At 46.2% G+C, this 12,518-nt stretch overlaps 1 long non-coding RNA gene across 1 annotated transcript; it reads left to right on the top strand.

The window, feature by feature from the left end:
- Positions 1–6,773: 6,773 nt before the first annotated feature.
- Positions 6,774–10,721, top strand: LOC129637224 (uncharacterized). Its single transcript, XR_008707386.1, has 3 exons — positions 6,774–6,897; positions 8,632–8,908; positions 10,369–10,721. It is a non-coding gene; the product is annotated as an uncharacterized LOC129637224 (long non-coding RNA).
- The last annotated feature ends 1,797 nt before the right edge of the window (positions 10,722–12,518 follow it).

Genomic DNA, 12,518 nt, shown 5'->3' with positions numbered 1-12,518 from the left:
AGGAGGGGCGACAGTTGACCTGGCGACCTGACTGAGGCCCCGAGGGGACAGAGAAGCCCTTATTTAAGGAGTGGTTTGCAGAAGTATGAGCAGGGTGGAAAGTTCAGTCAGGCGTGGCAGTTGGAAAGTTCTAACTGACGTGGCAATAAGCTACACCCGGGGGGTGGGAAGGGGGCGTGGTTATACCGGGTAAGTTCAGGGGATTTTCTGAAATTCCTCTTCTGGGTCCAGTGGGTACCTCATTCCAGACCCTGAAGTCATAAAAGAGATGGGAGCGGGGGCGTGGTGTCTCTCTGGCTACTTCCTGCTGAACAGAGGCAATGATCTGGGTTCTGGAGCAGAGGATCGCCCTAGGGCTCTAGATCCTTATTATCTAGTGAGGAGGTAAGGTTTGGAGGAGAAGCACTGTCTTAACTTGGTCCCGGGAGGTGGCTCAAACCCCGTCTTGGAGAAACCTCTGAAAGAGATTGAACATACAGGGTCTGAATAAGAGAAGTAAGATGATGAATACTAGGGGCCCTAAAAGTGGGGCTACCCAGGTCCATTCTCCCAACTGTCCCCAGAAGGAGGAGCTGGTTTCTCTTAGTTTAGCCCATCGGTTGAGTTAGGGTCTCAGTTACTATGTCTGACTGATTGGCATAGTAGCAGCATTCTTCTGACAGGAAGACACAGGTTCCACCTTGTTGGGCTGTTAACAAGTCTAAAGCCCTTCTGTTATGCAATACCACTGAAGCCAGGGAATTGATCTATTGTGGGAGAGAGGCTGCCTTTTGGACATCCTGGAAGTCCTGGTCTATCTGTTCATCTAGGCTGTTTAGGGAAGTCTGTGATATTCCCAGTGCGGTTGCTCCCAGGGCTGTCCTCCCTGCTCCCAAGACTGTTAGGAAGGTTAGGATCACTGTTGGCGACTGCCGTGTCCTATGTGAGTAGGCTGTTCTGACGGGGAGCGGTGCCTCATCTCCAGGGTATATATTGATGTCTGGGACCAGGACTGCCAGAGGGCAGGGGGTATCAGTGGGCTCTATTACTTTAAAGATTCCCTGGGGGCATAGAAAATGGGTGTTGTTGGGGGCCCCTGTGGTTCTGTTAGTTGTTAAGGTGTATTGCATTCCCCCGGGGACGGGGTCTGTTAGGTCATTGGTAGAGTTGGTAGAGTTGATGCAGGTGGCCCGTCCTATCAATTTTATCTGGGTATTGAAGAGGCAAGTAGAATTGGAAGTGAACGTGGACTGATTTAAGTCAGTAATGACATATCCAATGGCTGAATAGCCCCATCCTTGTAGGGGGATGCAGAGCCAGCAGTCCTGGCTAATACTAGATCGTGTCATCTTGAGCAAGGAATGGGTCATATTTGCTGTAAGAAGAGCAGGGTGTTAGGGGAGGAAAAAGAAGGGGAAGTAGAAGGTGGGGGTGATGCTGGGGTGCTGAAGGCATGATGGTCCTAGGCAGTACAATAACCCTGGGTCTTTGGTGGGGGCTGGGGGGGAGGGATGAAGATATTTTTAATGGTAAATTTTTGTCCAGGTCTTGGCCTCTCCCGAATATGTGGAGGCTTGCCTGGACTCCGGAGAGCCAGAGTGTGTGGTGAGGGTCTTTAATGATATACGCTACTGGATTACATTGATTGGTGACACAATTGAGTTTTGGTCTGAAATGGGTCAGTGGGGAGCTCAGGTATCCTGAATATGGCATGGTACAGCTCCAGTAGGGGCAGAAATAGTGAGGGGGTTCACCATTCGCACAGTCTGAATTGGAGCCCCACTGGAGATCTTTTCAGCACAGATATTTGGGGTGGATAGCATATCACTTTCCCACTGGAGGCCCTCGCAGGAGCCCCAGGTGTTTCCAAGGTTAATGATTTGGCATGCATCAAAATAAAGGGTTACTTATGACCCTTGTAGGATGGTCTGATTGATGACTTGTTGGTCTTTGGAATCCTGAAACACCCAGCAATTGGTGCAGGTGAGATTAGTTGGGAGAAGGGTAACAATTGAAATGCACATTAGTAAGGAGAGCTGAAAGAGCATGGTAAGAGATGTTGGGGGGAGAGTGGTGCTAAGGGATAGCGCGGAAGGCATAGCACCCCCAGAGTAGGGCACTGCTGATAAGATAGGAGGCGATGAGGAGGATAGGGGCAGTGGGAGACCAGGTTTGAGGGGTTGTGGCTATTAGGCCTACAGCAAAGGCTACTGATAAGAGGATGGCCACGGAGAGATAGAAGGGGAGGGCCCAATTGAGGTGGGGGTAGGGGCCTTTGGGGTTTGGTGTAACCTTAGCCAGGGAGAGAGGAATGTTCATTAGGGTGTAAGATGATCCAGAGGATGAAAATATAGAAGTTGATCTCATCTGGGCTTAGGTTATGGAACGTCCCCTGAAGCCAGAGTTGGAAGACCAATGTGGTTAGGTCCTCAAAGAAGGTTCCCACTGGGGCACTAGTCCAGAGGTCCTGTAACAGCTGGGTCAGGAACAGCTGTAGGTTGAGAGTTGTCCAGGTCATTCAATGTCCTCTTAGATGGTCGGCAAAAGCTGTTTCTGAGTGATTTTTAGAGAGGTGGGCCCTGTGAGGGAAACTTGATAAAAGTTACTTGGGGACAATGGTTTGGGTTCAGTGGTGGCCCTTTTGAGGCACATGAGGTGTATCCAGAAGGCAGTTCCCTCAAGTTTGGCTGCAAAGGGGGTAAGGAGAATGATTTTGAAAGGTCTCTGTCATTTTGGAGTTAGTCCACTCTGGGGGTTTTCAGATAAGACAGATAACCATGTCTCCAATTTGTACAGGAGGCAAAGGGGCTTGAGGATTCCCGAGTGCATTGCAGAGTTTGGCCAACAGTGTCGGGTGGAGGGTGGTCAGGAGAATGGAAGGTTCAGGGAGAACTCCGGGTGTGACTATGGGCCTTCCATACATGATCTCTAAGGGACTCAGCTTGAGGGGCTTCCTTGGCAGGGCTTGTACTTTAAGAAGAGCAGTAAGTAGGAGTTTGGTCCAGTCCAGGTGGATTTCGAGGGTTAATTTGGTAAGGGTTTCTTTGAGTATCCTGTTCATCAGTTTCACCTCTCCTGAGGATTGGGGTGGTACAGGATATGGAACTTCCAGTGGATCTGTAAGAATTGAATGATCTGTTGTGTGATCTTAGAAGTGAGTTCTGGGCCATTGTCTGACTGGAGGACTGAGGGTAGGCCAAATCTGGAGATGATTTCTGTGAGAATTTAAGCTACAGTTCGCGCTCTTCTATTGGCTGTGGGAAATGCTTCTACCCATCCTGAGAAGGTGTCTATGATGACCAGAAGATAGCTGATCTGTCGAACCAGGGGCGTATGAGTAAAGTCTATTTGCCAATCTGCCACTGGAAGGCTGCCTCACATCTGATGAGTAGGGAAGGGTATGGGTTTGAAGTTAGAGTTAGGGTTAATGCATTGGCAGATCTGGCAGGACTGGGTGAGATCATCTAGATATTGTCCATCTGTAGGTGATGTGTGGATGTGGTTTGGGATTAACTACTGGAGCACCTTGGTGGAGGGGTGGAAGAGAGAGTGTAGATAGGAAAGAATTTCTTTGGTTGTGGGTGAATCAGTCAGGGTTAGGGTTAGGACAGTAAGGGATTGGAGGGAGGGATGGGTTAGGGCTACTTCTTTGGCTTTTTGATCTGCAGCATTGTTGTATGTTGATATAGGGCCTCCCTTTTGGGGTCCCCTGCAATGGAGGATGGCAGCTCTCTTAGGTAGGAGTGCAGCCTCTAGGAGCTTGTAGATGAGGTCAGAGTTGACGATAGGTGACCCTTTTGGGGTAGTTATCCCCTTTCTCTCCATATTAGAACATTTGAATGGAGTATGTTGCAGGCATATTTAGAGCCAGTGTATATATCGACCTGCAGGCCTTTGGCAAGGGCAACAGCCTTCTGCCTGTTGGGAAGTGGTGTGAGGTGGTAGGGGCAAGGCCTCTATGGTCTCTGTCTAGGGCATGAGGTGGAGGTCACCTTGGATTATGGCATATCCTGCTGCAAAGGATGGGGACTTTTGGGAACTACCATCATTGAACCAGTTAGGGGTATCAGGGTCTAGGATATGTTGATTTGTTAGGTGTTGGAAGGGGTTTTGGGTAAGGCCGACTGTTTGGCTACAGTGGTGTGTGGGTTGGCTCCTGTTAGAGGGTGTGGGCAATAGGCTGGCAGGGTTGAGTGGGGTACAAGGGGAGAAGGAGATCTGGGGGTCAAGTAGAAAAGCATGTAGGATCTGTACCCAAGATGGAAGAAGGGAGAGAAAAGCCTGGTGTGACAGGAGATCTCGGAGTGTGTGGGGGGAACAGACCATTAGGGGAGCATGTCTCGAGAGTTGATTAGCCTCAGGTACCAGGACTGCAATGGCGGCCATGGCTTGTAAGCAGGGGGCCACCCGTTTGTCACCATGTCAAGCTGTTTCCATAAGTATGCTATTAGAGCCCAAATGCCCCCAGTCTGTTGTTGCAGGAGGCCCAGAGCTTGGCCTTGGTTGACATGAGTAAAGAGAAAAAATGGCCGGGTGTACTCTGGCAAGTGGAGGGTTGGCATTAGGAGGAGGCTCTGTGTGAGTCAGCATATGGGAAAGGCCAGTGAGGAGGGCCTGGAAAGGGGTTCATCTAAGGGCCCCTTTGTAGCTTCGTACAGTGGCTTAGTGATGAGGGAGAAATTGGGAATCCAGATGTGGAAAAAGTTTAAGAGGTCAAGGAGAGACAGAAGCTCTCATTTTGTCCAAGGAGGAGGAGAGTCAATTAGGGCCCAGATCCTATCGGGCAGGATAGTCTGTTGCTGGTGTGTCAAGGAGAGCCCCACGTAGGTGACAGTTGTCTGGGCCCCCTGAGCCTTGGATCGGGACACCTGGAAACCCCAGGAGCCTAAGGCATTAAGGGGTTTGGCTGTATGTTGGAGACAGAGTTCTCAGGTCGGACTGTAGAGAAGGAGGTCATCTACATGTTGAAGGAGGTGACTGGGGTCTAGGTTAAGCAATTGTAGGTCCTTTTGTAAGGCTTTTCCAAAGAAGTGAGGACTATCCTGGAATCCTTGGGGGAGAATGGTCCATGTCAGCTGCTGGGAGATTTGGGTCTCAGGGTCTTGACAGGTGAAGGCAAAAAGGGGTTGAGACCGGGGCTGAAGGAGGATGGTAAAGAAGGCATCCTTAATGTTTAGAACTGTAAAGAAGGTCACAGCCGGAGGAATGGACGACAGAAGGGTATAGAGACTGGGGACCACAGGGAATGTGGGTACGGTGGCTTCATTGAATTTTTGGAGATCTTGGACCACTCCCCAGGAATCTCCCTTCCTTACTGCCAGGATAAGGGTGTTGTGAGGTGAATGGGTGGGAACTAAGAAGCTTGGAGAAGGCACATGATGATGGATTTAAGTCCTTTATGGGTTTCTGGGGTGAGAGCATATTTTCGGGTGACTGTTATTGATGCGTCTTTTAGGGTGACTAGGACAGGGGGATGGTGATCAGCTATGATGGGGTAATCTGTTTCCTAGACCCTGGGATGCATGTTCGATAGATCATGAGGAAGTTTGGGAGCTGGGGTCTGGGAGGATCCAGGTGCCATCTGCATACAGAGTGTAGAGATGAGTCGAGAAGAGGTATAGTAATGGAGACCCTTAGTTTGGACAGTAGATCCCTTCCCAGGAGTGGGATTAGGCACTGGGGCATTATAAGGAAGGAGTGTATAAGGGTCAGTTTTCTGAATGTGCAGACTAATGCGGACTTATTTTAGGTCTTATGGGGACTCCAGAGACTCCGTTTATTGTTACTTCAGATATTTGGGTCAGACTGGAGAAGGAGGTCAAGAGAGAGAAGGCGGCTCCAGTGTCTACTACAAAGGAGATCTTTTGCCCAGCCACCACTCATGTCTGGGACACAGGCCGGAGGGCTGGAACCTGGGCCCCATCAGTGGAATAGTTCTTGCGGGGTTGGACTGGGGGTCCAAGGGGAAGCATGGACCTCCCCAGGGGAGCCAGGGTGTCTCTGTGGGCATTCCATCTTCCAGTGTCCCCACTGGCTGCAGGTCGGACAGGCTTTGGTGGGGGGCTGTGGGTTTGGGCATGCCTTTGTCTAGTGCCCAGGTTGGTTGCATTGGAAAGAGGGTCCAGGAGGGGTCTTAAGCCCAGGTCAGGGAGGGTTTTGTCCGGGTTGATCCTGTTTTCTTATCGCTGCTGCCAGAAAGGCATACTTGGCCCTTCTCTTACGGTCTTTTTCCTTTTTGGCTTCATCTTCTCTGTTATTAAATACTTTTAAGGCCACCTCTAGGAGGTCCTTTTGGGGAGTCTCAGGTCCCTTCTCCAGTTTTCTGAGTTTACGTCTAATATCTGGAGCAGTGGCTATTAAACTGGACATGGAGGTAGAGGATCCCAGTGGGGGTAGTGATATCTAAGTTAGTATAATTTTGGATAGTCTCCGTGAGGCGGGCCAGGAACAAGGCAGGATTTTCATCTTATCCCTGAGTGACCTCTCTTACCTTATCATAATTGACATGGATATGGGCGTTTTTCTGCATGCCCTCAACAAGGCAAGTGATCATGTGATTGAGCCTCCAGGTGCCAGGGTCATCAGGCTGGTACGTCCATTGAGGTTCAGTATGTGGTACCAGCGACTGGATTATGTCGGTCCTGGGTGTGTAAGTAATCGGCATGGGCTCAAGCTGCTTGCCAGATGTGGTCTTTCTTGGCAGGAGTGAGAGTGGCGTTAAGGATATAGTATATATCACTCCATGTGAGATGATAGGCCTGAGTAAGCCTCAGGAATTCCTTTTTGTACTTGCTAGGATTATCAGAGAAGGATCCCAATTTCTCCTCTACCTGGCTCATGTCCGATAATGAAAATGGCACATGGACTGGAGTGTGGCCCTCCAGTTCTGCGACCTCTGTCAAGGGAAACGTGTGTTGGGTACGTGATCGTGTGGCGGGGAGCAAATGAAGGGGGAAGGGGGTCTTGGGGAGTGTGGGGAGGGGGTCGAGGGTGGCTCGGAGGAGGCCCCAGCGTCAGGGGGAGAATCGGGATATGTAGGTCAGCGGCCTGGAGGAGGTGGGGGAGGGGGTGAGGGCATGAGTGGTACGAGGGGGTTCATCTGCGGGGTCAGACTCAGGGGGTGCAGAAGGTTGTGATCAGCTGCTAGGTACGGAGGAGGGGTCTTTTTGTTTAGGAGGCAAAAGGTGCATGAGAACCTCGTGAGTGGAGCAGCTTTTGCATAAGGAAGGTCTACTCCGAAGAGCCCAAAAAGCTTGGGCATAACAGACCTCCAAGCACTTACCATTCTGTTTGAGGAAGTCGGTGAGGTCTTGGAGAATGTCGAAATCAAATGTGCCAAATTCAGGCCAGTGGTTTTGGTTATCCAAATGGTATTGAGGCCAGATTTGCATGCAAAGCTGCTCTAGGTGGTTGGCCTTGAGTTCAGTGAGTAAGAGCGGTTTGAGATTTTTGAGGACACAGACCAGGGGAGAGTCTTTTGGAATAGACTGGCCAAACCCCATGATTCGGAAGCAAATAGAGGCTCTTACTGTGAGTCTGGATCATCACCTGTGGTCGGAATGGGAGTGTGTAAGGAGATCTCTGTATCGATGTGAGGCATCCCCCACTGTCGATTACAGAGTGGCTGAAAACCTAGAAAGGACAGTATTCTAGGGTACTGCTGGAATATGTCCAGATCTTACCTCGATTCAGGGGCCGGCGGGAGTGGAGTGTTGCATGGAGAGTGGTCAAATGGCAAGAGTTCCCCATTCTGGAGGTCGTCAGAGGAAGAGGGGGAGATCAGTGAAGCTGAAAGCCTGGGGGTATGCAAGCCACCAATAAAGCCTTAGAACAAGACTTGCACCGCTCACGTAGGCACAGGGCGTCCCCAGAGGGAACTTAGGAGCTCGGGCAAGAAATGAGCTCGGCAGGTAGCTGTGCTCCCAGGTCTCTGAGTATAGAAAGAAAGGGAGAGTTAGGAGGGTGCCTTGCCCCAGTCCCGGGTTTTGGCACCAAAACTGCTGACTTTTCAGAACTCAAATCAAACATTTAAACCTCTCTCAAGCCATCCCCCAAAGCCTAGGATAATTCAACCTTATGCAGCCAATACTCAGAAAATAATCCATTGTCTCTGATCCCCCTGAAACTTTTACAATGATCTCAGAGCTCTTAACACATTCTGCTGTATTTATCTGCATGTCTGCCTCCCTCACTGGGAAACTTGGAGGTTTAGGGAAATATAGCCAGAGGTTGAGAATTCAGGCTATGGTCTCATAAAGTTCTAAGTTTAAATCTTGGTTATGTCACAGTATGGCCCTGGAGTATTTATTTACCTCTACACTTGAGAAATCTTAATCTGTAAAATGGCCCCAATAGTTACCAATTTGTGTTCTTTCTATGATAGGGACTGAGTATAGAATGCTTAGCAACACCACTGCTTGGTTTAGCGTATCGCACATAAAACATACAGAGGTAATAAGATGAAAATGATCAACATATGTTTCATGTCCATTCATCTTCTCATCCCTACAACACAATGCTTGGAACAAAGGAGGTATTAAATATTGTGGAATGAATGAAGTAAGCTTTCATAGTGAGGTGTGGGGACATACCCATGTCTTCTGTCTGTACTCATGGACTGGAATTTCACCATCCAGCTTTGTGTTCTTCCAGGCACAGAAATTGGAGATTTGATATTTTCCCCATCAACCATCCTTGAACCCTGTCTGTGCTTCAGGTTACTGTGCTGTATGCTTTCATGTGTAAGCCCGATAGGAGCACCTCCATTTGTATTTTATTTGTTGACCATGTGAGATGCGGGAATCCTAGTTCCCCAACCACAAATGAAACCTGTGCCCCTTGCATTGGAATTGCAGAGTCTTAACCACTGGACATCCAGGGAAGCCCCCAAGCATCCCCATTTATAAATGAGAAAATAGATGCAGTGAAGGTAAGTAAGAGGTAAGAAGCACTGGAAGGGCTTAAACCAAGATCTGCCTGATTCCAGATTCTAAACTCCAGCTCCTCTAGTTAGCAGTAGCAGGATTTTTCCCAATTGGAAAGCTCTCTCAGGTTTCCCAGGTGGCCCTGGTGTTTCTTAGCAGAAAAAGATTCAGAGCATAGTCCATTATGCCGAGGCTGTTGCCTTGAAACATAAATAGTCACTCACTGTGGAACTGTTTGTTATGAAGAATGTGCGGACTGGAGAGAAGTGAGACATAAAATCATTATTTCATGCAGAAAGACATTGCCAAAAGGATAGAATTACTTACTATATTAATTCTGTCCTTCAGCCCCCAGCTCATCTCTCTGCATAATGTCTTAGTCACAGAATGTATTGTTGGGGACTTTTCCACGCTGATTTTTTTTTTGCAGAAATTGAATCATCTAAGACTTCCCATTATATTCCCTTTCTCTCTAACTATCTCTCTTCTTTTGGTCCTTCAAATCGTCTCCCTCCACTCCACCCTGTTTCACCCTACTTGTTAGTCCCATTTCTTCCCACCAACCTCCCTTCCTTCCTTCTACTACTCACTCATATGCCTCCTTTATTCCCCTTTCTCTTCCTCCAAACCCCTCTGTTAACCCTCCATTTCTCCTCTCTCGTTTTTCCATCTGCCAAAGGTCATCTTCTACAATAGGCTGGAGGAGCTCCCAGTGGAAATTCCACATTAGCCTTAAAAATGGTACTGTGGGGAGGGTGCACATAAGGATCATTTAGAGACTCATCTAGAAGCATCCTGTAGAATCACTGGATGGTTATACGGGTTGACTCACTCTGGAGTCAACCTGTATATTCATCATGTAAAGCTATCCTAGAGAACTATCCTATAAAACCATCACACAGAGCCTTCATACAGCATCTCAGAGTTAGAATAACAATGACTAAGACAGAGGGGAGGTAAACAGCATCCGTTTACCTCCATGTTTATATATCCACAAATCATTCTTAATCCAAGTCATTCTCCTTTTTTTTTTTGCCACTTTATTTTTTTTTTAATTGAAGGATATTTGCTTTATAGAATTTTGTGGTTTTCTGTCATACATTAAGAATCAGCCATAGGTACACCCATGTCCCCTCTGTCTGGAAACTCCCTTCCAATCCCCTCCCTACCCCACCCTTCTAGACTGTCACTGAGCCTCTGTTTGAGTTCCTTGAGTCATACAGCAAATTCCCATTGGCCATCTATTTTACATATGGTATTATAAATTTCCATGTTACTCTTTCCATACATCTCACCTTCTCCCTCCTGCCCTCTCCCTATGTCCTTAGGTCTGTTTTCTATGTCTGTTTCTCAATTGCTGCCCTGAAAATAAATTTATCAGTACCATCTTTCTAGATTCCATATATATGCATCAATATGCGATATTTATATTTCTCTTTCTGACTGACTTCACTCTGTTTAACAGGCTCTATCATTCTTAATGGCAGAACATTCTTAATGGCATTTCCAATTCAGTTAGAAATCCAATAGCTTGAGCTTCCCTGGTGGCTCAGTGATGAAGAATCCGCCTGCAATGCAAGAGACCTGGGTTGGATCCCGGGTCTGCGAAGATTCCACATGCCACGAAGCAATTAATTCAGAGTGCCACAATTATTGAGCCTTCATTCTAGATCCTGCGAGCCACAATTACTGAAGCCCATGTGCCTGAGCTCATGCTGTGCAACAAGAGAAGCCCTGCAATGAAAAGCCCTTGCACGGCAACTAGAGAGTAGTCCCTGCTTCCACAACTAGAGAAAAGCCTGCACAGCAACGAAGACCCAGCACAGCCCCCCAAAAATAAATAAAAATAAAAATTTTAAGAAGAAATCCAATAGCTTTCATTTGATGTATTTGGATGGGTCTGGCAGGAAGTGTAAAGCAGGACTGAACAATAACAGAAAAAGAGTTGAAACCATAATATTCCAACTTGGATGATGTTTGCTGTCCTGTGGCCTCACTTCAAAAGATTTATGGGCTAATTGTACCAGGTGCATAGAGAGTTGTCATGTGTAAGAGGAATTTTCTTTGTGGTCTAGCATGATCGCGATTATCTAATGCTGTTCTACAGTTTCTTTTAAATTAACACCGACTCTTACCATCACGAGTTGAACACCTGGTGTGTTGGGCACTGCTCTGGGAGTTTTAAATTTACCACCTCATTTAACCCTCACAGCATCTGTGAGAGTCAGGCTGAGCATGTCCAGTTCAAACATTAGCAGAGGAAGCTCAGAAAGGGGAAGTAATTTTCCCAATATTATAATGCTAGAAATATAAATAGTAGTTATAACTGTTGCAAGGAGGACACAAAATTGTCAAGATGAATAAAAATAAATGCTACAAATACTTACTGAGAGTTCATAAAAGTAGACTGAAAAACTGAGACTTACTATGTTTTTGTCTGGCAGAATAATATTTTAAAACTACTAACTCTCCTAACTTATGAGTGTAAACAATTTCAACCCAAATCTGAGTAATTTTTCATATCTTAACAAAGTGATTTTTAAATTTTAAAAACAAACCTCCTGGAACAGATAGAAACATATTAATAAACAGTGAGAAGAATGTATGGAAGTGTAAACTAATAAACCAATTTACTAACATAATGTGTTGCTGTTCAGTCGCTCAGTCATGTCTGACTCTTTGTGACCCCATGGGCTGCAGCACACCACGCTTCCCTGTCCATCACCATCTCCCAGAGCTTGCTCAAACTCATGTACATTGAGTCGGTGATGCCATCCAAACATCTCATCCTCTGTCATCCCCTTCTCTTCCTGCCTTCAATCTTTTCCAGTGAGTCAGTTCTTTGCATCAGGTGGCCAAAGTACTTGAGCTTCAGCTTCAGCATCAGTCCTTCCAATGAATATTCAGAGTTGGTTACCTTTAAGATTGACTGGTTTGATCTCCTTGCAGTCCAAGGGACTCTCAAGAGTCTTAAAAGCATCAGTTCTTCAGCACTCAGCCTTCTTTATGGTCAAATAAAAAATCATTACATATAACAATGTAAAGATATGCTAATGAATAACATGTGTATAGATTATAATACTAATAAACTAATATACTTTTTAAAGCATTATGGAACTGGTTCAAGAATGGATGCTTTGATCAAAGAAAAAAGCAGAGGTGGCCCATGAAGAGATCAATATATATATGAATACATACAATATGATAAATATGGCATTTTCCATTCGCAAGAGAAGGAAAACTCTTATTCTATATATGGTCCATCCACTATACATTTTAAAAATGATAACAGAAGAAAGACAAGCATAAAGGAAACATTGAATGGCTGCTTGAATATATTAAACAAAATAAATAAGTGGATTAAAGCATTGTAATTTTGCAAGCAAAGGAAGAAAGTAGGGAAAGAAGGAAGGAGTGGAAACTAAAAATAATGAAAGATACTCTGGGTAACAAAATGTGGCATAGATAGGAAGACTTTTTAGTGTAACTCAAAAGGAAAAATAAAAGAATATATTGACAGATTTGATTACCTTAAACATTTTTAAATAAAATACTTATATCAAAATATCATAAAACTGAAAGACTAATTACAAACTGTGAGAAAGGTTTTATAAA

Source organism: Bubalus kerabau, chromosome 23 (genome assembly GCF_029407905.1).
Source record: "Bubalus kerabau isolate K-KA32 ecotype Philippines breed swamp buffalo chromosome 23, PCC_UOA_SB_1v2, whole genome shotgun sequence".
Lineage (NCBI taxonomy): Eukaryota > Metazoa > Chordata > Mammalia > Artiodactyla > Bovidae > Bubalus > Bubalus kerabau.
This window is presented reverse-complemented; position numbering and strand designations above follow the sequence as displayed.